The following is a 26941-nucleotide window of genomic DNA, read 5'->3' as shown; positions in this document are numbered from 1 at the left end:
ACACGGCGTATAGAGTTGGTGAACATGACTTGTTGACTAGGAGTACATCTGATTCCTACTCGTCATTCAGGACAGGAGTTATCTTCAGAGCCACCGCATTGATCCGTATGTGGTCATCACCTCAGCGTGAGGACGTTGGTGGCTCATGACCTTTGGGTGCAACCGTATGGAGATGGTTTCACAGGCGTTATTCAACCGGCATGTCACTAATAGATTGCGTGGTTAAGTCATGTAATCTTACGTTTGTACCCACCATTTGTGGTGTTTTCTTTTTCTTTTTGTCATTTTAGTTGATACTATGTATATTTCAAACCTATTTATTTTTCTTTTAATAAAATTGGTTGTGTGCATCATGATGATGCATAGGCCGGGGTCATTGCCTTTTTCTAAAGAAAAAATAAAAGGACGGGAGTACAATGATTCAGTCTGATTCGTACTCGCGTCATTCAGAAAGTCATATCGACAGTTCATACTCGTGTCATTCAGGAGTACCATGATGCCATGTTGGTTCATTCGTTCAGCTGGAGCCACCGAGCACCAGGCAGCCATGGCAATGGAACTGGAGAGCCCTGCCACGACTCTCCTCGTGGCCGTGGGGCTCCTCATCCACCTGGCCGGATCCAGTCCCCCGCCGACTCCTGTGGTCTGCGCCCGCGGCACGTCCGACTACACGGTCACCAACGCGTACGGCTCCTTCCCAGACTGCGCCACCTGCCGCGCGGCCAGCGTCACGTACCCGAGCACCGAGGAGGAGCTGGTCGCGGCCGTGGCGGCCACGGCGGCGGTCGGGCGCAAGGTTAAGGTGGCCACCAGGTACTCCCACAGCCTGCCCAAGCTCGCGTGCCCCGGCGGTCGCGACGGCACCATCCTGTTAGAGTTGTATTAAGTGATATTTTTTGGCCTTTTACATTCTAGTCTCTTGGCGTCCTCTTGAAATTTTTTGGCATTCTCATATATGTGTATATATGTTGGCATTGGCCTCCTAATAATATAAGCTGCATATTTCCAATATGGTATCGTAGCTCTAGGTTTTTTTCGCACGCGCACTCGTGCTCTCCCTGATCCAAAATTCCCGTCGTCTCTGTCCAGCCGATTGCTGTTCCTAATCCCCTGTGCACATGCCCATGCCGCCGTAACTCCCCTGCCTAGATCGAGTCGCCCTGATTTTCTCAACTAAGAACGCCCAGATCCTAATCCCATTCGATCCGTCGGCCGCCACTAACCTGATTCCCGCCGCCGGCCGCCTCCAGATTGGGCGGTGGCTCGCCCGCCTCGTCTTGGCTGGCCCTGGCCTGGTTGGGTGTCCTCTGCACACCCCGCTGCCGGCCGCCGGCTCCTGGCCTAGTTTGGCCTCGCGTGGCACCCGCGGCTACGGATTTCTCCGACGGCCGCTGCGCCGCGACGTCTCAGCCGGCCGCTACTTCCTCCCGGCCGCGGCCCCGCGACGTCTCAGCCGGCCGCTGCTTCCTCTCGGCCACAGCCCCGTGATCTCTTCGCTGGCCGCCGCCATCGCGCGTTCTGTGGCTGGTTTGAGAGAAGACGAGGGGCACTGGCCCTCGGGTTCGGGTGCTCTTACGAGGACGAGTGGAACTGGGCCTCTGGCTGACTGTTGCTGCTTTGTTTCGGCCCACTGGTTGCACGTCGGTTTCCACAGTTTTTGGGCTGTTTTCTCTGGTTGTCCCGATCTGCTGCTAGTTCTGGCCGCTCTCATCTTGGCCAGTTGAATCTTGGGTGACTTTTGCTATTCTCAAGACAGAAAAGGAGCACCATGTCTTTGGCGTCATCAGGCTATGTTGCCATTCCGCGCTGCCCGATGATATTCGATGGGGCTAACTATGCTGAGTTCGTTGCCTTTATGCGCATTCACATGCGTGGCATTCGTCTCTGGGGTGTTCTTTCCGGTGAGGTCCCATGTCCTCCGCGCCCAGTGCCTCCTATGGCTCCTACCCCACCACCGACGCCACTAGCTATTGACGCAGATGCTTCTGATGCTGATAGGGCTGCAGCCAGGGTTGCTGCTGATGATGCAGATGCCGCTTATGACCAGGAGGTCTTGGATTATTCAAATGCTCTTTCTGTTTATCGTGACGATGTGGCTGCTTACACTCAGTGGTGTGATGATGATGCTCGTGCTGCGACTGTTCTCACTTCCAGTGTTTTGCCTCAGTTTGCTTCTGAGTTTATAGGCCTTGGTACTGTCTTTGAGATGTGGACTCATCTTCGTCAGCGCTATCAGCCCTCTGGTGATGCTCTCTACTTGTCTGTGGTCCGTCAGGAGCATGCTCTTCAGCAGGGAGACTCCACTATTGATGAGTTCTACACTCAGAGTTCTACTATCTGGCGCCAGCTTGACTCCCTTCGCACTACTGTTTGTGGCACTTGCCCGTGTTGCCAGACTGTAAGGTCAGACTTGGAGTTTCAGCGCGTCTATGAGTTCTTGTCACGGCTCCGTGGGGAGTTTGAGCCTCGACGTGCTTAGTTGTTTGCTCGTGGTCGTGTTCCTATTTCTGAGGTGCTTTCTGAGCTTCGTGCTGAGGAGACTCGCCTTCGTGGTGCTGGTTTACTTCAGGTTCCCTTTGTGCTCGCTACTCGAGCTGCTACTCCTCCAGTGTCTTCTCGCTCCAGTGCTCCCCTGCTACTGCCCTCTCCTCTGGGTAGTGAGGCTCGCTCTCGTGAAGGCCGCTCTCGTCCTCGTACTCATTGTGACTATTGCAATAGGGATGGTCACCCCGAGTCTGGCTGCTTCAAGAAGAAGCGTGATATGCGTAATAGGGAGCGCAATTCTTCTTCTGGGACTCGTTCTTCTTCCTCGACGCCGTCTACTGTCTCCTTGACTGAGCAAGATATTATGAAGCTCAAGCGTCTACTTGCTGCTTCAGGTTCTTCGACGGGTACCGCAGGCTCTGTGACTGGTGCTTCTAGTGCTGAGCGACCACTGTCTATACAGTCAGGTACATCCCCATGGGTTCTGGATTCTGGAGCTTCATTTCATATGTCCTCCTATTCTTCTATCTTGTCCTCTCATAGATCTCTCGATTTTCCTATTAATGTTCTTACAGCTGATGGTACTCCTCTTCCTGTTGCGAGTCGAGGCACTCTTGCCACTTCTTCCTTTTATGTTCCAGATGTTTCTCATGTGCCTCGCCTTACTATGAACCTATTTTCTGCGGGTCAGCTTACTGATTCTGGTTGTCGCGTCATTCTTGATGTTGATTCTTGCACTATCCAGGATCGCCACACGAAGGCTCTGGTTGGTGCTGGCCCGCGCCGCGATGATTCTCAGGGGCTTTGGGAGTTGGACTGGCTTAATGTTCCTTCTGCTACCAGCACACTCGCCAGTCCATCTGCCTTCGTCGCTTCAGCTACCAACTCCTTCCAGCAGTGGCATCATCAACTTGGTCACCTTTGTGGTTCTCGACTATCGTCTTTAGTTCGTCGTGGTCATTTGGGGCCTGTCTCAGGAGATGTCTCCTTACAATGTCAGGGTTGTAGGCTTGGTAAACAAGTTCAGTTACCTTATCCTACTAGCGAGTCAGTGTCTCAGCGCCCTTTTGATTTAGTACATTCAGATGTGTGGGGTCCGGCTCCCTTCTCTTCCAAAGGGGGCCATCGCTACTATATTATTTTTATAGATGATTTCTCTCGCTACACTTGGATTTACTTCATGTCTTCTCATAGCGAGGTTCTCTCTATTTATAAGCGTTTTGCCGCCATGGTCCACACTCAGTTCTCTACACCTATTTGCGTGTTTCGTGCTGATTCTGCTGGCGAGTATATCTCCAAAATGTTGCGTGGTTTTCTTGCTGAGCAGGGTACTCTTGCTTAGTTCTCTTGTCCCAGTGCTCATGCTCAGAATGGCGTGGCTGAGCGCAAGCATTGTCACCTTCTTGAGACAGCTCGTGCGATGATGATTGCCACCTCTCTTCCGCCTCACTTCTGGGATGAGGCTGTCTCCACTGCCACATATCTCATAAACATTCAACCCTCATCTGCTCTATAGGGAGGTATTACTCTAGAGCGTCTTTCTGATCATTCTCTTGATTATTCTACTCTTCGAATGTTTGGTTGTGTTTGTTATGTTCTCCTTGCCCTCCCGAGAATGCACCAAACTAAGCGCTCAGTCTGTTGAGTGTGTTTTTCTGGGCTACAGTGATGAACATAAGGGTTATCGGTGTTGGGATCATGTCGGTCGACGGATGCGTATTTCTAGGGATGTGACTTTTGATGAGTCTCGACCATTCTACCTGCGACCATCCTCTTCGACCTTTTCAGTAGAGGATATCTCTTTTCTCACGTTTCCTGATACACCTCCCTCTTTGCCTCATATTCCTACTCCTCCTTCTCGTCCCACTATTGCAGATCCGAGACCACCTTCTCCTATCATATCTTCTCCTTCCTTATTGCATGACACTCCACCTTCATCACCGATGTCTTCTCCATCTCTATCACCTTCGATGGTTCCTTCTCATCCCACTTTTCCTTTTCATTATACCCATCGTCGACGTGTTATGGATGTATCTACTGACGTGCCATCTACTTCTGGTGCACCGTATTCCTCCTCCCAGCAGACTTATGGTCTTCGGGCTCGACCTTGCCCTCCTCCTGACCGCTATTATCCTAGCCGATATAGCCTTTCGGTTGTACTTGAGCCTACCTCTTATCGTGATGTTGTTGCTCATCATGAATGGCAGTTTGCGATGGCAGAGGAGATTGCCGCACTTTAGTGCAACGGCACATGGGATCTGGTTTCTCTTCCTCCCCGTGTTCGTCCCATCACTTGTAAGTGGGTCTATAAGATTAAGACTCGCTCTGATGGTTCTCTCGAGCGTTATAAAGCTCGTCTTGTGGCTCGCGGCTTTCAGCAGGAGCATGGTCATGATTATGATGAGACTTTTGCTCCTGTGGCCCATATGACCATTGTCCGCACACTTCTCGTCGTGGCCTCTGTTCGCCATTGGTCCGTGTCACAGCTTGATGTTAAAAATGCCTTTCTTAATGGTGAGTTGCATGAGGAGGTTTATATGCAGCCACCACCTAGGTATTCAGTTCCCGATGGCATGGTTTGTCGTCTTCGTCGCTCTCTCTATGGCCTAAAGCAAGCCCCTCGTGCTTGGTTTGAGCGTTTTGCCTCTGTAGTCACTGCTGCTGGTTTTTCACCCAGTGATCACGATCCAGCGTTGTTTGTCCACCTTTCTGCTCGTGGTCGCACTCTTCTTCTTCTATATGTTGATGACATGATCATCACTGGTGACGATTCTGAGTACATTGCCTTTGTCAAGGCCCGTCTTAATGAGCAGTTCCTTATGTCTGATCTTGGTCCTCTTCGTTACTTTCCTGGGATTGAGGTTTCCTCCACCTCTGCTCGCTTTTTTATTTCCCAAGAAAAGTATATCCAGGGTCTTCTTACTCATGCGGCTCTTAGTGATGAGCGCACTGCTGAGACTCCTCTGGAGCTCAATGTTCACCTTCGTGCTTCGGATGGTGAGCCCTTGTCTGACCCGACATGTTATCGTCATCTTGTTGGGAGTCTTGTGTATCATGCTGTCACTCGTCCGGATATCTCCTATCTTGTCCATATTCTAAGTCAGTTTGTTTCTGCTCCCACTTTAGTTCACTATAGTCACCTTCTTCGCGTTGTACGATATCTTCGTGGCATGATCTCTCATCGTCTCTTTTCCCCCGTTCTAGCTCGTTACAGCTCCAAGCCTATTCGGATGCTACGTGGGCTAGTGATCCTACGGATCGCCGTTCACTTTCTGCCTACTGTGTCTTTCTTGGTGGTTCCCTCATTTCCTGGAAGACGAAGAAACAGACTGCAGTTTCTCGTTCGAGTGCAGAGGCCGAGTTGTGAGTGATACGTCCATTTTGCATCATGCTTTTACATCAATATTTATTACTTTATGGGCTGTTATTACACGTTATATCTCAATACTTATGGCTATTTTCTCTTATTTTACAAGGTTTACCATAAAGAGGGGGAATGCCGGTAGCTGGAATTCTGGCTGGAAAATGAGCAAACGTTGGAAACCTATTCTACACAACCCCAAAAGTCCTGAAACTCCATGAAACATCTTTTTGGATTTAATAAGAATTTCCGAGCGAAAGAAATACACCAGGGGGCCCACACCCTGTCCAGGAGAGAGGAGGGCGCCCCCCCCTATAGGGCGCCCCCCTATCTCCTGGGCCCCCTGGTGGGCCTCCGGTGTCTATCTTCTACTATATTAGAGCTTTTCCCCTGGAAAAAATCGTGGGCAAGCTTACGGGACGAAACTCCGCTGCCACGAGGCGGAACCTTGGCGGAATCAATCTAGGGCTCTGGCGGAGCTGTTCTGTCGGGGACACTTCCCTCCGGGAGGGGGAAATCATCACCAATGGCATCACCAACGATCCTCTCATCGGGAGAGGGTCAATCTCCATCAACATCTTCACCAGCACCATCTCCTCTCAAAACCCTAGTTCATCTCTTGTATCCAATCTTGTATCAAAACCACAAATTGGTACCTGTGGGTTGCTAGTAGTGTTGATTACTCCTTGTAGTTGATGCTAATTGGTTTACTTGGTGGAAGATCATATGTTCAGATCCTTTATGCATATTATTACTCCTCTGATTATGAACATGAATATGCTTTGTGAGTAGTTACGTTTGTTCCTGAGGACATGGGTGAAGTCTTGCTATTAATAGTCATGTGAATTTGGTATTCGTTCGATATTTGGATGAGATGTATGTTGTCTTTTCCTCTAGTGGTGTTATGTGAACGTCGACTACATGACACTTCACCATTGTTTGGGCCTAGAGGAAGGCATGGGGAAGTAATAAGTAGATGATGGGTTGCTAGAGTGACAGAAGCTTAAACCCTAGTTTATGCGTTGCTTCGTTAGGGGCTGATATGGATCCATATATTTAATGTTGTGATTAAGTTTACCTTAATACTTATTTTGTAGTTGCGGATGCTTGCAATAGGGGTTAATCATAAGTGGGATGCTTGTCCAAGTAAGGGCAGTACCCAAGTACCGATCCACCCACATATCAAATTATCAAAGTACCAAACGTGAATCATATGAACGTGATGAAAACTAGCTCGACGATAATTCCCATGTGTCCTTGGGAGCTCCTTTCTCATTATAAGAAATTGTCCAGGCTTATCCTTTGCTACATAAAGGATTGGGCCACCTTGCTACACTTTATTTACTTTATTTACTTGTTACTCATTACTATCTATCTTATCACAAAACTATCTATCACCTACAATTTTAGTGCTTGCAGAGAAAAACTTACTAAAAATCGCTTATCATTTCCTTCTGCTCCTCGTTGGGTTCGACACTCTTACTTATCGAAAAGGCTACGATTGATCCCCTACAATTGTGGGCCATCAAGACTCTTTTCTGGCGCCGTTGCCGGGGAGTGTAGCGCTTTTGGTGAGTGGAACTTGGTAAGGAAACATTTATATAATGTGCTGAAATTTTCTGTTACTTGTCACTATGGAAACTAATCCTTTGAGGGGCTTGTTTGGGGTATCTTCAATCAAACCAGAAGAGCAAAGAGTTGCTCCTCAACCTACTGAACTTTATGAAAATATTTATTTTGATATCCCTTCGGGTATGATAGAGAAACTGCTAGCTAATCCATTTGCAGGAGATGGAACATTGCATCCTGATTTACACCTTATCTTTGTGGATGAAGTTTGAGGATTATTTAAGCTTGCAGGTATTCCTAATGATGTTGTCAAAAGGAAGGTCTTCCCTTTATCTTTGAAGGGAGATGCATTGACATGGTATAGGCTATGTGATGATACGAGATCTTGGACTTATAAGCGATTGAAGTTGGAATTTCACCAGAAGTTCTATTCTATGCATCTTGTCATCGTGATCGTAATTACATATATAATTTCTGGCCTCGCGAAGGAGAAAGCATCTCTCAAGCTTGGGGGAGGCTTAAGTCAATGTTATATTCATGCCCCAATCATAAGCTCTCTCGGGAAATGATTATTCAAAACTTTTATGCTCGGCTTTCTCTTGATAATCGCAACCTGCTCGATACTTCCTGTGCTGGTTCTTATACGCTGAAGACTATTGATTTCAAATGGGATTTATTGGAAAGAATTAAACGCGACTCTAAAGATTGGGGTTCCGACAATGGTAAGGAGTCAAGTATGACACCTAAGTTCGATTGTGTTAAATCTTTTATGGATACCGATGCTTTTCGTGGATTTAGCGCTAAGTATGGACTTGACTCTGAGATAGTAGCTTATTTTTGTGAATCTTCTGCTACTCACGTTGATTTCCCTAAAGAGAAGTGGTTTAAATATAATCCTCCTATTGATGTGAAAGTAGTTGCGCCTATTATAGTCGAAGAAAGGACTATTATCTATAGTGATCCTATTGTTCCTACTACTTATGTTGAAAAACCTCCTTTTCCCGTTAGGATAAAGGATCATGCTAAAGCTTCGACTGTTGTTCGTAAGAGTAATACTAGGACTTATACACCTCCTGAGCAAATTAATGTTGAACCTAGTATTTCTATAGTTAAAGATCTCTTGGATGGTGATTTAGATGGGCATGTTATTTATTTCTGTGGTGAGACTGCTAATATTGGTAGGCCAGATACTAAGACACGTAGACATGTCATAGGCATGCCTGTTATTTCTGTTAAAATAGGAGATCATTGTTATCATGACTTATGTGATATGGGTGCTAGTGCTATACCTTATGATTTATATAAAGAAATTATGCACGACATTGCACCCGTTGAATTAGAAGACATTGATGTTACTATTAAGCTTGCTAATAGGGATACCATTAAACCTGTTGGGATTGTTAGAGATGTTGAAGTTTTGTGTGGGAAGGTTAAATACCCTGCTGATTTTCTTGTTCTTGCTTCCCCACAAGATGCCTTTTGTCCAATTATTTTTGGTAGACCCTTCTTGAATACAGCTAGTGCTAAGATTAATTGTGAAAAGAATATTGTCACTGTTGGCATAGATGGTATGTCTCATGAGTTTAATTTTGCTAAGTTTAGTAGACAACCTCGTGATAGGGAACCACCTAGTAAGGATGAGATTATTGGTCTTGCTTCCATTGTTGTTCCTCCAACTGATCTGTTAGAACAATACTTGCTAGACCATGAAAATGATATGTTTATGAAGGAAAGAAGGGAAATAGTTGAAGTGTTCCTTAAACAGGAACCTATGCTAAAACATAACCTTCCCATAGAAATTCTTGGGGATCCCCCTCCAACCAAGGGTGATCCCGTGTTTGAACTCAAACCATTACCTGATAATCTTAAGTATGCTTACCTTGATGAAAAATAAATATATCCTGTTATTATTAGTGCTAACCTTTCAGAGAAAGAAGAAGAAAGATTATTGAAAACTCTGAAGAAGCACCGAGCTGCTATTGGATATACCCTGGATGATCTTAAGGGCGTTAGTCCCACGTTATGCCAACACAAAATTAATATGGAGGACAATGTCAAACCAGTTAGAGATCCTCAACGATGACTAAATCCCAAGATGAAAGAAGTGGTAAGAAAGGAGATACTAAAGCTCCTTGAGGCAGGTATTATTTATCCAGTTGCTGATAGTGAATGGGTAAGCCCTGTCCATTGCATTCCTAAAAAGGGAGGTATTACCGTTGTTCCTAATGATAAAGATGGATTGATCCCGCAAAGAATTATTATAGGTTATAGGATGGTAATTGATTTCTGTAAGCTAAATAAAGCTACTAAGAAAGATCATTACCCTTTACCTTTTATTGATCAAATGCTAGAAAGACTATCCAAACACACACATTTCTGCTTTCTAGATGGTTACTCTGGTTTCTCTCAGATACCTGTGTCAGCGAAGGATCAATCTAAAACTACTTTTACTTGCCCTTTTGGTACTTTTGCTTATAGACGTATGCCTTTTGGTTTATGTAATGCACCTGCTACCTTTCAAAGATGCATGATGGCTATATTCTCTGATTTTTGTGAAAAGATTTGTGAGGTATTCATGGATGATTTCTCAGTTTATGGATCCTATTTTGATGATTGTTTGAGCAACCTTGATCGAGTTTTGCAAAGATGCAAAGACACTAGTCTCGTCCTGAATTGGGAAAAGTGTCACTTTATGGTTAATGAAGGCATTGTCTTGGGGCATAAGATTTCCGAGAGAGGTATTGAAGTTGATAGAGCCAAAGTTGATGCTATTGAAAATATGCCATGTCCTAAGGACATAAAAGGTATAAGAAGTTTTATTGGTCACGCCGGTTTTTATAGGAGGTTCATTAAGGACTTTTCTAAAATCTCTAGGCCTCTGACTAATTTATTGCAAAAAGATATTCCTTTTGTCTTTGATGATGATTGCGTAGAATCATTTGAAATACTTAAGAAAGCTTTGATCACTGCACCTATTGTCCAGCCACCTGATTGGAATTTACCTTTTGAAATTATGTGCGATGCTAGTGATTATGCTATAGGCGTTGTTCTAGGGCAAAGAGTCGATAAGAAATTGAATGTTATCCAGTATGCTAGTAAGACTCTTGATACTGCCCAGAGAAATTATGCTATTACTGAAAAAGAATTCTTAGCAGTTGTGTAGTTTAGACCTTACATTGTTGATTCCAAAGTTACTATTCACACTGATCATGCTGCTATTAAATATCTTATGGAAAAGAAAGATGCTAAGCCTAGACTCATTAGATGGGTTCTCTTGCTCCAAGAATTTGATTTGCATATTATTGATAGAAAGGGAGCTGAGAACCCCGTTGCAGATAACTTGTCTAGGTTAGAGAATGTTCTTGATGACCCACTGCCTATTAATGATAGCTTTCTTGATGAACAATTAGCGGTCGTCAATGCTTCTCGTACTGCTCCTTGGTATGCTGATTATGCTAATTACATTGTTGCTAAATATATACCTCCTAGTTTCACATATCAGCAAAATAAAAAGTTCTTTTATGATTTAAGACATTACTTCTGGGATGACCCACACCTTTATAAAGAAGGAGTAGATGGTGTTATTAGACGTTGTGTGCCTGAGCATGAACAGGAACAGATTCTACATAAGTGTCACTCTGAACCCTATGGAGGACACCACGCTGGAGATAGAACTGCACACAAGGTACTACAATCAGGTTTTTATTGGCCTACTCTCTTCAAAGATGCTCGTAAGTTTGTCTTATCTTGTGATGAATGCCAAAGAGTAGGTAACATTAGTAGACGTCAAGAAATGCCTATGAATTACTCTCTTGTTATTGAACCGTTTGATGTTTGGGGCTTTGATTATATGGGACCTTTTCCTGCCTCTAATGGTTATACACATATTTTAGTTGCTGTTGATTATGTTAGTAAGTGGGTAGAAGCTATTCCAACTAGTAGTGCTGATCATAACACTTCTATTAAAATGCTTAAAGAAGTTATTTTTCCGAGGTTTGGAGTCCCTAGATATCTTATGACTGATGGTGGTTCAAATTTTATTCACGGTGCTTTCCGTAAGATGCTTGCTAAGTATGATGTCAATCATAGAATTGCATCTCCTTATCATCCGCAGTCTAGTGGTCAAGTAGAGTTGAGCAATAGAGAGATCAAATTAATTTTGCAAAAGACTGTGAATAGATCTAGAAAGAATTGGTCCAAAAAACTCGATGATGCATTATGGGCCTATAGAACTGCATACAAAAATCCTATGGGTATGTCTCCATATAAGATGGTTTATGGAAAAGCGTGTCATTTGCCTCTTGAACTTGAACATAAGGCATATTGGGCTATTAAAGAGCTCAACTATGACTTCAAACTTGCCGGTGAGAAGAGGTTGTTTGATATTAGCTCCCTTGATGAATGGAGAACTCAAGCCTATGAGAATGCCAAGCTATTCAAAGAAAATGTCAAACGCTTGCATGATAAGAGGATACAAAAGCGTGAGTTTAACGTAGGAGACTATGTATTATTATTCAACTCTCGCTTAAGATTTTTTGCAGGAAAACTTCTCTCAAAATGGGAAGGTCCTTACGTTATCGAGGAGGTCTATCGCTCTGGTGCCATAAAAATCAACAACTTCGAAGGCACGAGTCCAAGGGTGGTAAACGGTCAAAGAATTAAACATTATATTTCAGGTAATCCTATCAATGTGGAAACTAATATTATTGAAACCGTAAACCCCTGAGGAATACATAAGGGACACTTTCCAGAACGTTTCAGACTCTGAAAAGGTATAGGTATGTGGTATGGTAAGTAAACCGACTCCAAAACAACTCCAATGGCAATTTTTATCAGTTTTGGAATATTTAAGAATTTTAGGAAGGAAGAAGTAGTCCGAAAGGGACACGAGGCTCTCACGAGAGTGGAGACCCCCCTACTGGGCGCCCCCCTGTCTCGTGGGCACCTCGTGTGCCTCCCGGACTCCGTTTTCTTGCACGTTACGTATTTTGGTCGGTAAAAATTCATTATATATACTCCCGAAGGTTTTGACCACCGTATCACGCAAATATCCTCTGTTTTCGATTCGAGTTATTCCTGTTGCAGAATAAAGTAAGATGTCTTCTCAGGAATCAATTGGGGAGAGTCGAGTGTCCCACCCAACGCCAGGTCCCGGAGCAAATAGTGATGCCTATCACTTTGGACCATCAAAGGAGGATGAGATGGAGGCTGATTTGAAAAGGATAGATGCCATGGAGGAGGATCAAGAAGTTACCTCTCGTCTTCGAGCAGAATTCACTATGGGGGAACTACCTAGCCTGGCTACCCCTATTTCAGTCACTCCCTCCAACTCTAGATTTTTTTCTTATGAAAATATGAAAAAGAGTTTCACTTGTTCTCCAGAAGCTATGCAGCATCCTTGGGTAAAAGGAGCTTTGGCCTTTAAGGGCAAGCTCCATAAAGAAATTATGGACCTCAAACAACAAGTCAATAAGCCCGAGGAGGAGAACCGTATCCTGAAGGGCATCATCGCCAAGAAAATCATAACACCAACCGTGAAGAAGGAGACATAATCACATGGGTATGGGCACTCCACTTGGCAACTGCCAAGCTTGGGGGAGGTGCCTCGGTATCGTATCACCATTACACTCCTATCTTTACCGCTTTATTTAGTTCGTGTTGGGGAACGTAGCAGAAATTCAAAATTTTCTATGCATCACCAAGATCAATCTACGGAGATACTAGCAACGAGAGAGAGGGAGTGCATCTTCATACCCTTGAAGATCGCGATGGGAAGCGTTACAAGAACGCGGATGAAGGAGTCGTACTTGTAGCGATTCAGATCGCGGTTGATTCCGATCTAAGCACCGAACAACGGTGCCTCCGCGTTCAACACACGTGCAGCCCGATGACGTCTCCCGTGCCTTGATCCAGCAAGGGGAGAGGGAGAGGTTGGGGAAGACTCCGTCTAGCAGCAGCACAACGGCGTGGTGGTGGTGGAGGAGCGTGGCACTCCAGCAGGGCTTCGCCAAGCACCGCAAGAGACGAGGAGGGAGAGGGGTAGGGCTGCGCCTGGAGACGTGGAAACTCATGTCCTTGGCAGCCCCAAAACCCCCACTATATATAGGGGAAGGGGAGAGGGGGACGGCCCCCTCCAGATCCCATCTAGAGGGGAGGGGCGGTGGCCAGGAGGGGTGGCTTGCCCCCCAAGCGAGGTGAAGGCGCCTTGGGCCCTTGGGGAGGGGCTCACCAGCCCACCTGGGGCTGGTTACCTCCCACACTTGGCCCACACAGCTCTCTGGGGCCGGTGGCCCCACCTGGTGGACCCCCGGGACCCTCCCGGTGGTCCTGGTACGTTACCGATAGCACCCGAAACTTTTCCGGTGACCAAAACAGGACTTCCCGGATATAAATCTTTACCTCTGGACCATTCCGGAACTCCTCATGACATCCGGGATCTCATCCGGGACTCCTAACAACATTCGGTAACCACAGACAAACTTCCTTTATAACCCTAGCGTCATCGAACCTTAAGTGTGTAGACCCTACGGGTTCGGTAAGCATGCAGACATGACCGAGACGTTCTCCGGTCAATAACCAACAGCAGGATCTGGATACCCATGTTGGCTCCCACATGTTCCACGATGATCTCATCGGATGAACCACGATGTCAAGGATTCAATCAATCCCGTATACAATTCCCTTTGGCTAGCGGTATAGTACTTGCCCGGGATTCGATCGTCGGTATCCCGATACCTTGTTCAATCTCGTTAGCCGCAAGTCTCTTTACTCGTTTCGTAACACATCATCCCGTGATCGACTCCTTGATCACATTGTGCACATTATGATGATGTCCTATCGAGTGGGCCCAGAGATACCTCTCCGTCACACGGAGTGACAAATCCCAGTCTCGATTCGTGCCAACCCAACAGATACTTTCAGAGATACCCGTAGTGCACATTTATAGCCACCCAGTTACATTGTGACGTTTGGTACACCCAAAGCATTCCTACGGTATTCGGGAGTTGCACAATCTCATGGTCTAAGGAAAAGATACTTGACATTTAGAAAAGCTTTAGCATACGAACTACACGATCTTGTGCTAGGCTTAGGATTGGGTCTTGTCCATCACATCATTCTCCTAATGATGCAATCCCGTTATCAATGACATCCAATGTCCATGGCCAGGAAACCATGACCATCTGTTGATCAACAAGCTAGTCAACTAGAGGCTCACTAGGGACATGTTGTGGTCTATGTATTCACACATGTATTGCGGTTTCCGGTCAATACAATTATAGCATGAATAATAGACAATTATCATGAATAAGGAAATACAATAATAACCATTTTATTATTGCCTCTAGGGCATATTTCCAACAGTTCGATCCTTTTAGTAGTTACTTGATCTAGTAGATTGAAGTTTTGATATCAAGTAGTTTGAGTTTTGCTTTATGATCTCTTTTTGTAATCGAGTCTGTGAGCTATCTATAATAAATATTAGTGTTGAGTCAAGGGCTTTGCTTTGTTGCTATGATCTTGAGAAAGTAGAAAGAATAAAAGAGTTCATATTGATCTTATGGATAGTGATAACTTCACATATAGAAAGTATGAGGCATAAAAAATGTTGAGAGTTAATGAACGTAGTTTTGGTCATCGTTGCAATTAATAGGAAGTGATAAGGAAAGAGGGGTTCACATACAAATATATTATCTTGGACACATTTTTATAATTGGGAGCACTCATTAAGTATGACATGCTAAAAGAGTTGCCGTTGGACAAGGAAGACAACGTAATGGTTTATGTTTTCTCACATCTCACTTAAAGTATATTGTTATTGACCTTTCAAACATGTTGAGCTTGCCTTTCCCCCTCATGCTAGCCAAATTCCTTGCACCAAGTAGAGATACTACTTGTGCTTCCAAATATCCTTAAACCCAGTTTTGCCATGAGAGTCCACCATACCTACATATGGATTGAGTAAGATCCTTCAAGTAAGTTGTCATCGGTGCAAGCAATAAAAATTGCTCTTTAAATATGCATAACTTATTAGTGTGGAGAAAATAAGCTTTGTACGATCTTGTTGTGGAAGTAATAAAAGCGACGGACTGTTCAAGGGGCAATATAAAGTGATGTTCTTTCACATTAAGATTTTGTGTATCCAACCCTAAAAGCGCATGACAACCTCTGCTTCCCCCTGCGAAGGGCCTATCTTTTACTTCATGTTTTTACTTTATGCTTGAGTCAAGGTGATCCTCACCTTTCCTTTTTTTTATCCTTTGGCAAGCTCCTCGTGTTTGAAAGATCATGATATATAGAAACTCTATTAATGACCCAGGGTGAAGAATAAGTAATTCTTCACCCTGGTCGGACGACGCAGCCAGCCGGTCGTCTTGTTCAACATTGTGTCGCACCACTCCACGAACCACCCAAGCAAATTATCCTTTTATTATGTCGTTCTGCAAGTTTTTTTTGTCACCGTTGTGGAGCTAACCCACCTCCCCATACTTTTTTTCGTAGGGTCTCCCCGCAGTTTTTGTATCGATTGATTTGGGAGCGGACGGCGAGCGGTTTCGGCGGCCAGTGGCCAGCGGCGGCAGGATTCGTGGGCGAGCGGGCGGAAGCTACAGGTGGACTTGGCTACCGTTTGCCGGCGGCAACGTCGAGGGGAGCGGCGATGCGGGAGACCTCGCGAAGGATGTGGCCTCGTTGGCCGGCGGCCTCGCGGGAGGCTCCGCGGCGTGGTGTGTAGCCTGCGGCGCGGCCGGTGTCCTCGGCAGCATTGGGCGTTGTGGATGGCTCGACAGGTCCGTTGGGGCAGCATTTCTTTTCTTTGGCGTTTATCTCGGTCCCTTCGGCGCTCATGATGCGCGCATCATGTGCGTGTCGCAATGGCTGATAGCAGGAGAAGCAGCGCCTCGCTCTCCTCTGCAACTTCATCCCCAATTGGAATCGAGAAGGCAGCTTCCCGAGCTCGCTCTCCACTAGAAGCCGCGTGAATGGATCGAACAAAAGGTTAGGTATTTTTTCTACTTCTGAATGATTTCTGGTGACTATAGGAGTAGTCTCACTTGTGAAAGATCACTAATTGCGTCAAATTCTTCCTTTCTTATATTTAACTGTTTGACCCAATTATTTGATATGGTGTATCAGAAATTCAAAATAAGATTGCGTTGGTTGTACGATTGATCTACCTGTAGTTGTGATTTGCTAAATGATCTGATTTAGGTAGACTTTTTTAGAGGAGATTTAGGTAGACTTGGTTGCAAGAGCTCGTCTTGTTTAAATCAACTGGCCAACATAAATTTAAGAGAAGTTTATACGGATCTGATTTCCTTGATGTTATTCTGAAAACCAACTTGCAGCTTTGTATTGCAATTGGCAACAAGAGTAGGCCTCCAATGCTTTTACTATTGGTCCTGTTTGCTTTTGGAGTAGCTTACAACATTATTATGTAGATTTTCACGGGGTCGAAAGGGCCTGTCTCAAGTACTAACCTTATAGAACAAAGCTCGAGGCAGAGTCAAATTTTATTTGAGTTATTGGAGTCCAATTTCTACAATACTTAACACATATTCATTGGAAAACACTTTAATCCACTTTGTACATTGCCTACTAACTGTTCGAATGCACTAGAAGAAGCTCATAGATTTCAGATTTTTTGTGTGGTATATGTTCCTGTTGTACCCTAATGTGGCACAAGGTGAGCTCAAACCCGATTTATTCAGCGTGGATCTTGGGAATTTTTTAATACTTGAAGTTGTGTTACTGTTTTCATCTGGGGTTGTTAGCTACGGAAATCCTCAGATTTCATCCGACATGGTAAATCTTGCCATTCTCTGATTGTTGCGCCGGCGGCGGCGCCACCTTCTCCTTTCCTATAAAAATTTCACGCAACGAAACAGAAGGAGGGCCGTAATGGGAGCCACGCTCGCCACCTCGCCTTTGCGGCTGCTCCGGAGCACGAACGAGGTGGTGGTTGTCGCTGGCAATCATCCAGCAAGCTCATCATCGCCCTCCTATGCCAAATATGCACGGTTGCAGCAGCAACATCTTGTCCTCTCCAAAATAGGAAACTTTTTAAAATGAGATTTATACAACGGAAGTCTTGTGAAATTGGAGGGCATCTCCTAAGATTTTTTTTTCTGATGCTTTTCACAATACAGGTTGATAATTAGGAGGGTTTCTTCCTTTCTTTTTGTAGTGTTGTTGGAAGTGATGAGAGAACAATAATCTAGGGCATCAATTAGAGGTGCACATACTTCATCTTTGTGATCATGTTCTTCACGTGCACTGAATTTGTTTGTTTTCTCGAGTCAGCTGCAACACATGCTGCCATATGGAAAATTATTTCTTCCACTGTGTCTTCCCTTGGCAAGTACATCAAAGATGGGATAAAAGTTGAAGTGCTGGTTTATTGCTGGCCGTGTTTGGTGGTAACTGATAAGTTGCTTTGTTTTCCTTCCATGGAACTAAGTAAATCAAGTTAGAGTAGAATTTTGGCAGAATAAGAGACGATTCTTGTAGTCTGTTATTCTTAAATGAGTATAGGTTCATTACCAGTGATTTGCAATATGTTTCATTTGTATCTGTTCTGATACTTAAGTATTTGTTGCTTTATTTCTTCGATAACATGACCATGTTTCATGCTTATGGACATTAATAAGTATATGTTTTCGATGGGTGTTTGCTCCAATGGTGTGTTTATGGGTATGACGTCGAACCAAGTGCCTCTGTTGATGCTATATTAAAAGCTAAGGCTGCTAGCGAAGCAATCAAAAAGTTTATCAGTGGCAGTTGGTGTATTGTTTTAAACCTCTTCTCATTTTTTGTTTTGGCAAAACTTCATTTGGAATCTCAATGAACAAAGGTATCTGTTATCCATTCCCCCCCTGCCCAACCGTGATACAGGACGAATCACTAACCTTTTAACATTACATACATTGTTAAACCTCTTGTTACCTGTTGCGGCGCCGATGTGACATCATGTGTATTGGGTTTGGTAAGTCCAGCTGCAGCTTGAGATCGCTAGGTTTCTTTGCGGATACAAAATTGTGTCGCTATAACTTACATTCCCATTTTAGGGTCTTCATCGCCTTGGCATGACAGATGTTGCTACATACTATATGATGAATCATGGACTGATGAATGGGGTGCTCACCCTGACGCTCCAGTTGGTATTGCACTTGCAGTTTGTGTAGGATCATCTATTGTACTCCCTCTTCTCAGCGATTCTACTCCCTCCGTAAAGAAATATAAGAGCGTTTTACATCACTACTTTAGTAATCTAAATGCTCTTATATTTCTTTTCAGAGGGAGTACTATGCAATGATGGTCAAGACTCAGGAAATTGAAGAGATTGGGTTCCTGTTTTGGGCTTTTTTCGATGTATAAATTGTTGAAAAAATAGAAATTGGAATATATACTTTTTGAATTAATTGTAGATGATCCACCTTTCCGCTGTTCCTATGCAATGCTCGGCATCAATGATAAATGACACAAGTTTTATGTCGGTTTGGCTCAATCTATGTAAAATTCCTTGTCGATCGATCACAACTAAGTTTTCACCTTGGAATGGCTACATAAATTACATTTTTCGTGGAATGGGTATGAAAACGGACGTCACGTACATACTGTGCAAGTAAACTCATGTCGCATGCATACTGCAAAGGATGCATTGAGCGTGGCTAGTGTTGTAAGTTTACCTCACACGTGGGTTGGTGTTGTAAGTTTACATCACAGGTGGGCTGGTATCATAAGTTTACCTCACAAAAAAAATTACACCGCATGCATGGGTGTGTGGATGGTTCGGCTACCTTTGCTTCTCGTAAGTTTACGGCAGAGAATAGATATCTTTGCTTGTCCTAGGTTTACGGCAGATTAGACATCTTTGCTTGTAAGTTTATGGCAGCTTAGACAAACGGGTTCCCAGGCATGCAAGTTGGCTGGGGTGAAGAATAACAATTCTTTATATATATATATATATATATATATATATATATATATATATATATATATATATATATATATATATATATATATATTCAATTGGATGTAAGTTAGCATGGGCTATTATTGTTGACATCACCTAAAGGTGAATATGTTGGGAGGCAACACAATAAGCCCCTATCTTTCTCAGTGTCCGGCTGAAACTCCATAACCACAAGTACTGCGTGAGTGTTAGTAATTGTAGAAGACTACGAGATAGTTGAGTATGTGAGCTTGCTAAGCTCTATTGTTGACTCTTTTTGATGTTATGATAAATTGCAATTGCTTCAATGACTGAGATTATAATTTATTAGTTCCCAATGAAGTTTTTGAACCATAGTTGACATTGTGAATTGATTGTTACTTGAGCATGAGAAATCATATAACAAAAATCTATTTATGTGCTGTTATAAGAATGATCATGATGCCCTCATGTTCGTATTTTATTTTTATCGACACCTCTATCTCTAAACATGTGGACATATTTTTCGATTTCGGCTTCCGCTTGAGGACAAGCGAGGTCTAAGCTTGGGGAGTTGATACGTCCATTTTGCATCATGCTTTTATATCAATATTTATTGCTTTATGGGCTGTTATTACACGTTATATCTCAATACTTATGGCTATTTTATCTTATTTTACAAGGTTTACCATGAAGAGGGGGAATGCCGGCAGCTGAAATTCTGGCTGGAAAAGAAGCAAACATTGGAAACCTATTCTACACAACCCCAAAAGTCCTGAAACTCCAGAAAACATCTTTTTGGATTTAATAAGAATTTCCAAGCGAAAGAAATACACCAGGGGGGCACACCCTGTCCAGGAGAGAGGAGGGCGCCCCCCCCCCCATAGGGCGCGCCCCCTGGTGGGCCTCCGGTGTCTATCTTCTGCTATATTAGAGATTTTACCCTGGAAAAAATCGTGGCCAAGCTTACGGGACGAAACTCCGCCGCCACGAGGCGGAACCTTGGCAGAATCAATCTAGAGCTCTGGCGGAGCTGTTCTGTCGGGGACACTTTCCTTCGGGAGGGAAAAATCATCACCAACGATCCTCTCATCGGGAGAGGTTCAATCTCCATCAACATCTTCACCAGCACCATCTCCTCTCAAAACCCTAGTTCATCTCTTGTATCCAATCTTGTATCAAAACCACAAATTGGTACCTGTGGGTTGCTAGTAGTGTTGATTACTCCTTGTAGTTGATGCTAATTGGTTTACTTAGTGGAATATCATATGTTCAGATCCTTTATGCATATTATTACTCCTCTGATTATGAACATGAATATGCTTTGTGAGTAGTTACATTTGTTTCTGAGGACATGGGTGAAGTCTTGCTATTAGTAGTCATGTGAATTTGGTATTCGTTCGATATTTGGATGAGATGTATGTTGTCTTTTCCTCTCGTGGTGTTATGTGAACGTCGACTACATGACACTTCACCATTATTTGGGCCTAGAGGAAGGCATAGAGAAGTAATAAGTAGATGATGGGTTGCTAGAGTGACAGAAGCTTAAACCCTAGTTTATGCGTTGCTTCGTTAGGGGCTGATATGGATCCATATGTTTAATGTTGTGATTAAGTTTACCTTAATATTTTTTTTGTAGTTGCGGATGATTGCAATAGGGGTTAATCATAAGTGGGATGCTTGTCCAAGTAAGGGCAGTACCCAAGTACCGGTCCACCCACATATCAAATTATCAAAGTACCGAACGTGAATCATATGAATGTGATGAAAACTAGCTCGACGATAATTCCCATGTGTCCTCGGGAGCTCCTTTCTCATTATTAAAAATTGTCCAGGCTTATCCTTTGCTACATAAAGAATTGAGCCACCTTGCTGCACTTTATTTACTTTATTTACTTGTTACTGATTACTATTTATCTTATCACAAAACTATCTATCACCTACAATTTCAGTGCTTGCAGAGAAAACCTTACTAAAAACCGCTTATCATTTCCTTCTGCTCCTCGTTGGGTTCGACACTCTTACTTATCGAAAAGACTATGATTGATCCCCTACACTTGTGGGTCATTAGTGAGCTATGGCTCTTCTGACGGCTGAGGTGACTTGGTTACGATGGTTACTGGAGGATTTTGGTGTTTCTGTTACTACACCTACCATCCTCTTATCAGACAGCACAGGTGCTATTAGTATTGCGCGGGACCCCGTGAAGCATGAGCTTACCAAACACATTGGTGTTGATGCTTCTTATGTGTGTGCTGTTGTGCAGGATCATGTTGTTGCTCTTTAGTATGTGCCTTATGAGTTACAGCTTACGGACTTCTTCACGAAGGCTCAGACTAGAGCGCAACATGGGTTTCACCTCTCCAAACTCAGTGTTATGGATCAACCATGAATTTGAGGGGGGGTGTTAGAGTTGTATTAAGTGATGTCTTTTGGCATTTTACATTCTAGTCTCTTGGCATCCTCTTGAAGCCTTTTGGCATTCTCATGTATGTGTATATATGTTGGCATTGGCCTCCTAATAATATAAGTTGCATATTTCCAACACTCAGCACCCTGCGGCTCAACAGCATGGTCAGGCTCGACGCCGTCGCGCGGCTGATCACCGTCGAGAGCGGCGTGCTCCTCCGGGACCTGATCCGGGCCGCCGCCTACGCGGGGCTGGCGCTCCCGCACTCGCCCTACTAGTCCGGCGTCACAATCGGGGGCCTGCTCGCGACGGGCGCGCATAGGAGCTCGCTATGGGGCAAGGGGGTGCTGTTCATGAGTACGTCGTCGGGCTGAGGATCGTGACGCCGGCGCCGGTGAGCCGGGGGTTCGTGGTGGTGAGGGAGCTTGGCGACGGGCACCCGGACCTGGCCGCCGCCAAGGTCTCCCTCGGCGTCGTCTCCCAGGTCACGCTGGCTGGAGCGCGACGAATCGGACTTGGAGGATCAAGTAGCCGCGTGGGGCGGCCTCCATGAGTTCGGCGACCTGGCGTGGTAGCCGGGGCGGGGAAAGGTCGTGTACCGCTAGGACGACTGCGTCGACATGTCGTCACCGGGCAACGGCCTCAACGACCATCCCACCCTCCGGTCGAGAGCCGCGTCCGGACGCGTCGACGCCAGACACGCAGAGGAGCTGCTGGAGGAGAATGGCACTAACGTCGCCAGATGCGTGGCGGCGGCGGCGGCAGATGGCGCTGCGCAAGTACGGCGGCTTCCCGCACTGGGGCAAGAACCGCAACTTCGCCTTCGAAGGCGCCGTGGGAAGGTACCCGAAGGCCGGCGAGTTCCTAGAGGTGAAGGGCAGGTACGACCCCGACGGGCTCTTCTCCAGCGAGTGGAGCGACCAGGTCCTCGGCATCGACGCGACGAGCCCGAGCGTCGACAAGGAAGGTTGCGCCATGGAAGGGTTGTGCGTCTGCTCCGACGACTCGCACTGCGCACCGGAGAGGGGCTACCTCTGCCAGCCCGGGAAGGTGTACAGAGAGGCCAGGGTTTGCTCGTCCTCGTTCCAGCCAGCCGCCGGCGCGCTCCGGGATGAGCTCTGACCTTTGAGAATTTGTACGAGGTTCAGGGGCGGCCGTTTCATTTTAGAATCTGTATGAGCGCTTGGTGCACAAGTATTGGTACTACTATTTCATACGGGCGTGACTAGGAGTCAGTTGACTGAATGTACAACTTCCGTCGGTCACTTTTTTCCGTCCACATCAGCGGCACAGGCATTTGGCTCGACCAACTAATGGGTTGTCAGTGGCGGAGCTAGGATTTGAAAGCAAGTTGGTTCAAAAAAAATTGACAACAAATATGACGTGAACTTTCTAAGAGCATCTTCAACAGCCGCACTTCGCGCCGCGCGCTAAAAACTAGTATGCCGCGCGCGCTCCGGCTAGTTTAGCGCGGCCGCCAGCGCTGGCTCCAACAGCCGCGCTATAATCCAATGTGTAAAAATACAGCACGCGCGGCACACACAAACCACATATACATTTCAAATAGAAGCAAAAATGATCAAACAAACAAAATAAATCAACAATAAATAGTTCAATTTCGTTATCATTACAACCCGAACAAATAGCTTATCGTTCAGTACAACAAATACTGCAATAAACACAACAAATAGTTCATGAACAATACAATGTCGAATGCAGAAATCATGCTCTTTGTCGTCCATGCCATGCCCACCACTCTTCAATCATATCCTTCTGAAGTTCATTGTGCGTTGCGGGATGCCGAATGGCATGATAGGACACTAGTGCAGAACCGGCCTTTTGTGCCGGTTCGTGAAGGCCTTTAGTGCCGGTTCGTGAACCGGCACTAAAGAGTGGGGACTAAAGGTCCCCCCCCCCTTTAGTATCGGTTCGTCACGAACCGGCGTTAAAGTGCCAACACGTGGCACGAGCCAGGCCCGTTTGCGTGTAGGGCATTAGTACCGGTTGGTAACACCAACCGGTACTAAATGTTTGGGTGTTTTTTTTGTTTTTTCTTTAATTTTGTGTTTTCAATTTAATTTAGTGATTGTTTTACATTATAATGAGTTGTTAAATCATTAGGTGAAAGTACCGTGGATTAGTTTCGACTGGATGCATTGGATAGCTAGCTAAGTGATCAAGTATATGCCATATCCATATTAATTATACTTGATCAACTATAATATATACGGATATGGCATATACTTGATCACTTAGGTAGGATCCATCCAGCTGAAACTAATCATCATCATCATATTAATCATTATAGTCATGCATTACCGCTAGCTATATATCTAATCACCACCAGCACTACTAGCTTAAAGAAGAAACATTCACTTGTACCAGAAGCAAAAATATCATCGAGTTCAACATGATTGTCATGATAGTATAAGCGTTCATATATAACACCACAAAAGCAAATCACTTAAGTTCAAAACGAAGAATACGGACATGAAAGGACAAGTACTAAGAGCAGCATGAACTAGCTAAATCACTCCTGCTAGCTACTCTCTCTCTGGTAAAATAGCATAGAACATGTATAACTCTCCTGATTCATCAAACTGGAGCATGCCGATGAACCTGTCTCCTAATTGTGGGTTGCGCTTCTCATTGCTGCCCCCTAGTACTTCTCTGTGATCTTTAACAATTTTCCTCCAATCTTTCACTATTAAGCATTCATCGCTTCTAGAAATCCTGAATGCATTAATGTGCAATGCAGGATATCTTGGCCGTAAGCTAACAATTGACATGCGACCTTTAGTCTCGATCCCATGAGGCACAACTGTCAACGGGAGTCCCTGTTGAAGAACGTCGTATAGTACTTAATTAGTATACTTAGCAATGATAGTTTAGCAGAAAAATTATGTATGCAAAAGATGCACTGAGGACAAATAGTAAAAATCTTACCATCATTCCTAAATAGATGTGACTGTAGTTCAATACCATCACTATTGGTCGCACATTTTGAGTATTAATATTTCTAAGTGCATGAAGAAAATTTGTTTTGACAGTATGAAGATCCTCAAGCCATGAAACATAATGACTTATCTCCTCGCAGTTTAGTTCAGCTTCGGGACAGTAGTAGGTCATGTCTACCAAGCGCCGGACATGTTTGTTGAATGGAGATAAGCTGTCAATAGAAATTAGTTGTCAGTTATTTTTGAAATAAGCAATATCAAAGACAAAAATATAGTTGAGAAGAACTCACATAATGGTAGAACTGGAGGCGTCTGCACATCGACCCATATGTCTCTATTACCTTCAATATCATCTTCCGGACGAATATCAAAGGTGATAATCATACCAGGCTCAAATGCATAAGCTTTGCATAGTGCTTGCCAAGTTTTGCATTCAAAATAGGTGTACGTGTGTGCATTGTATACTTTGACGTTGAAAGTATAATCATCATGCTCAGTTTTCAGGTAAACTCTCTTTACCTCCATAGTTTACATATCTTTGAAACCTATCTTATCCAAGACAAAAAAATTTGCATGGCAGGGAATGCGCTAGTAGAATAGTGAAAATTAAAAATTATAAGTCAGGCAAATGAAGCATATATATAAGTCATGCTTAATTACGAAAACAGACTTGTCGTTGTGACTTACTGTATCGAATTCGAAGGTCTCATCCAGCTTGATGCTGAATCGCCTACCATCAACAAGGAAATTTCTATCGCACTGGTCGCGCTGGTCTTCACAGTATTCGCACATAATGAAATTTTTTCCGTCGTCAGACGACATTTCCTATGTTCATATTAGGCGAAACATTAAACACTTACTAATTCAATTAATTCAACTATTTCTATTAATTCAACTAAGCATTCACTAAAAATAAACTAGTTATATTAATTCAATTAGTTCAACTAAGCATTTACTAAAAATAAACTAGTTTTATATATTAATTCAACTAGTTCAACTAAACATTTACTAAAAATAAACTAGTTATATTAATTCAAAAAGTTCAACTAAGCATTTACTAAAAATAAACTAGTTCGATCTATATATTAATTCAACTAGTTCAACTAAACATTAACATTTCTAATTCATATAACATTAACATTTCTAACATTCTAAAAATAAACTAGTTATATTAATTCAAAAAGTCAACTAAGCATTTACTAAAAATAAACTAGTTCGATCGATCTATATATTAATTCAACTAGTTCAACTAAACATTAACATTTCTAATTCATCTAACATTCTAAAAATAAACTAGTTATATTAATTCAAAAAGTTCAACTAAGCATTTACTAAAAATAAACTAGTTCGATCTATATATTAATTCAACTAGTTCAACTAAATATTAACATTTCTAATTCATGTACTCCCTCCGTTCGAAATTACTTGTCTCGAAAATGGATGTATCTAAAACTAAAATACATCTAAATACATCCATCTCTACGACAAGTAATTCCGAACGGAGGGAGTAACATTAACATTTCTAACATTCTAAAAATAAACTAGATAGTTCTAATTCATCTAAACATTAAAAAACAGAAAATAAGTAAAAAAAATTAACTAGTGTGTGTGTATGTGTGTGTGTGTATGTGTTTGTGTGTGTGTATGTGTGTGTGTGTATGTGTTTGTGTGTGTGTGTATGTGTGTGTGTATGGAGCGGGCCGGGAGCGTACGGGCGGCGGGGGCCGAGGACGGCGACGACACGGGCGGCGGCGGCCGGGGACGGCGACGAGACGGGCGGCGGCCGGGGACGGCCGGCGAGGAGACGGGCACGGCGGGGGCGGCGACGACGACGACGACGAGCGGTGAGGGCATCGGGGACGGCGGCGACGTGCAGCGAGGTCGACGGCACGGCGGCGCGGCGGTGTCGGCGGAGATCGAGACTCGCGCGAGAAGTGGAACGAAATGGCGACGATAACTGAATTTTCGTAAGTGACATATATATAGGAGGGGCCTTTAGTATCGGTTGGTGGCTCCAACCGGTACTAAAGGCCAATTTTAGCCAGCCCAAGCGGCGGGAAACGCGGGCCTTTAGTACCAGTTGGTGGCTCCAACCGGTACTAAAGGGCAACACATTAGTATCGGTTCGAGCCACCAACCGGTACTAATGGCCCTGCGCTGCCACCCGCAGTGCGCTACTTTTAGTCCCACCTCGCCGAGCGAAGGGCAGCCGCACTGGTTTATAAACCCAG

General features: G+C 44.3%; 1 pseudogene; it reads left to right on the top strand.

The window, feature by feature from the left end:
• Positions 1–547: 547 nt before the first annotated feature.
• LOC119360285 lies at positions 548–22875 on the top strand (annotated as a pseudogene).
• The last annotated feature ends 4066 nt before the right edge of the window (positions 22876–26941 follow it).

Source organism: Triticum dicoccoides, chromosome 2B, assembly GCF_002162155.2.
Source record: "Triticum dicoccoides isolate Atlit2015 ecotype Zavitan chromosome 2B, WEW_v2.0, whole genome shotgun sequence".
In the NCBI taxonomy this organism is placed as follows: Eukaryota; Viridiplantae; Streptophyta; class Magnoliopsida; order Poales; family Poaceae; genus Triticum; species Triticum dicoccoides.
This window is presented reverse-complemented; position numbering and strand designations above follow the sequence as displayed.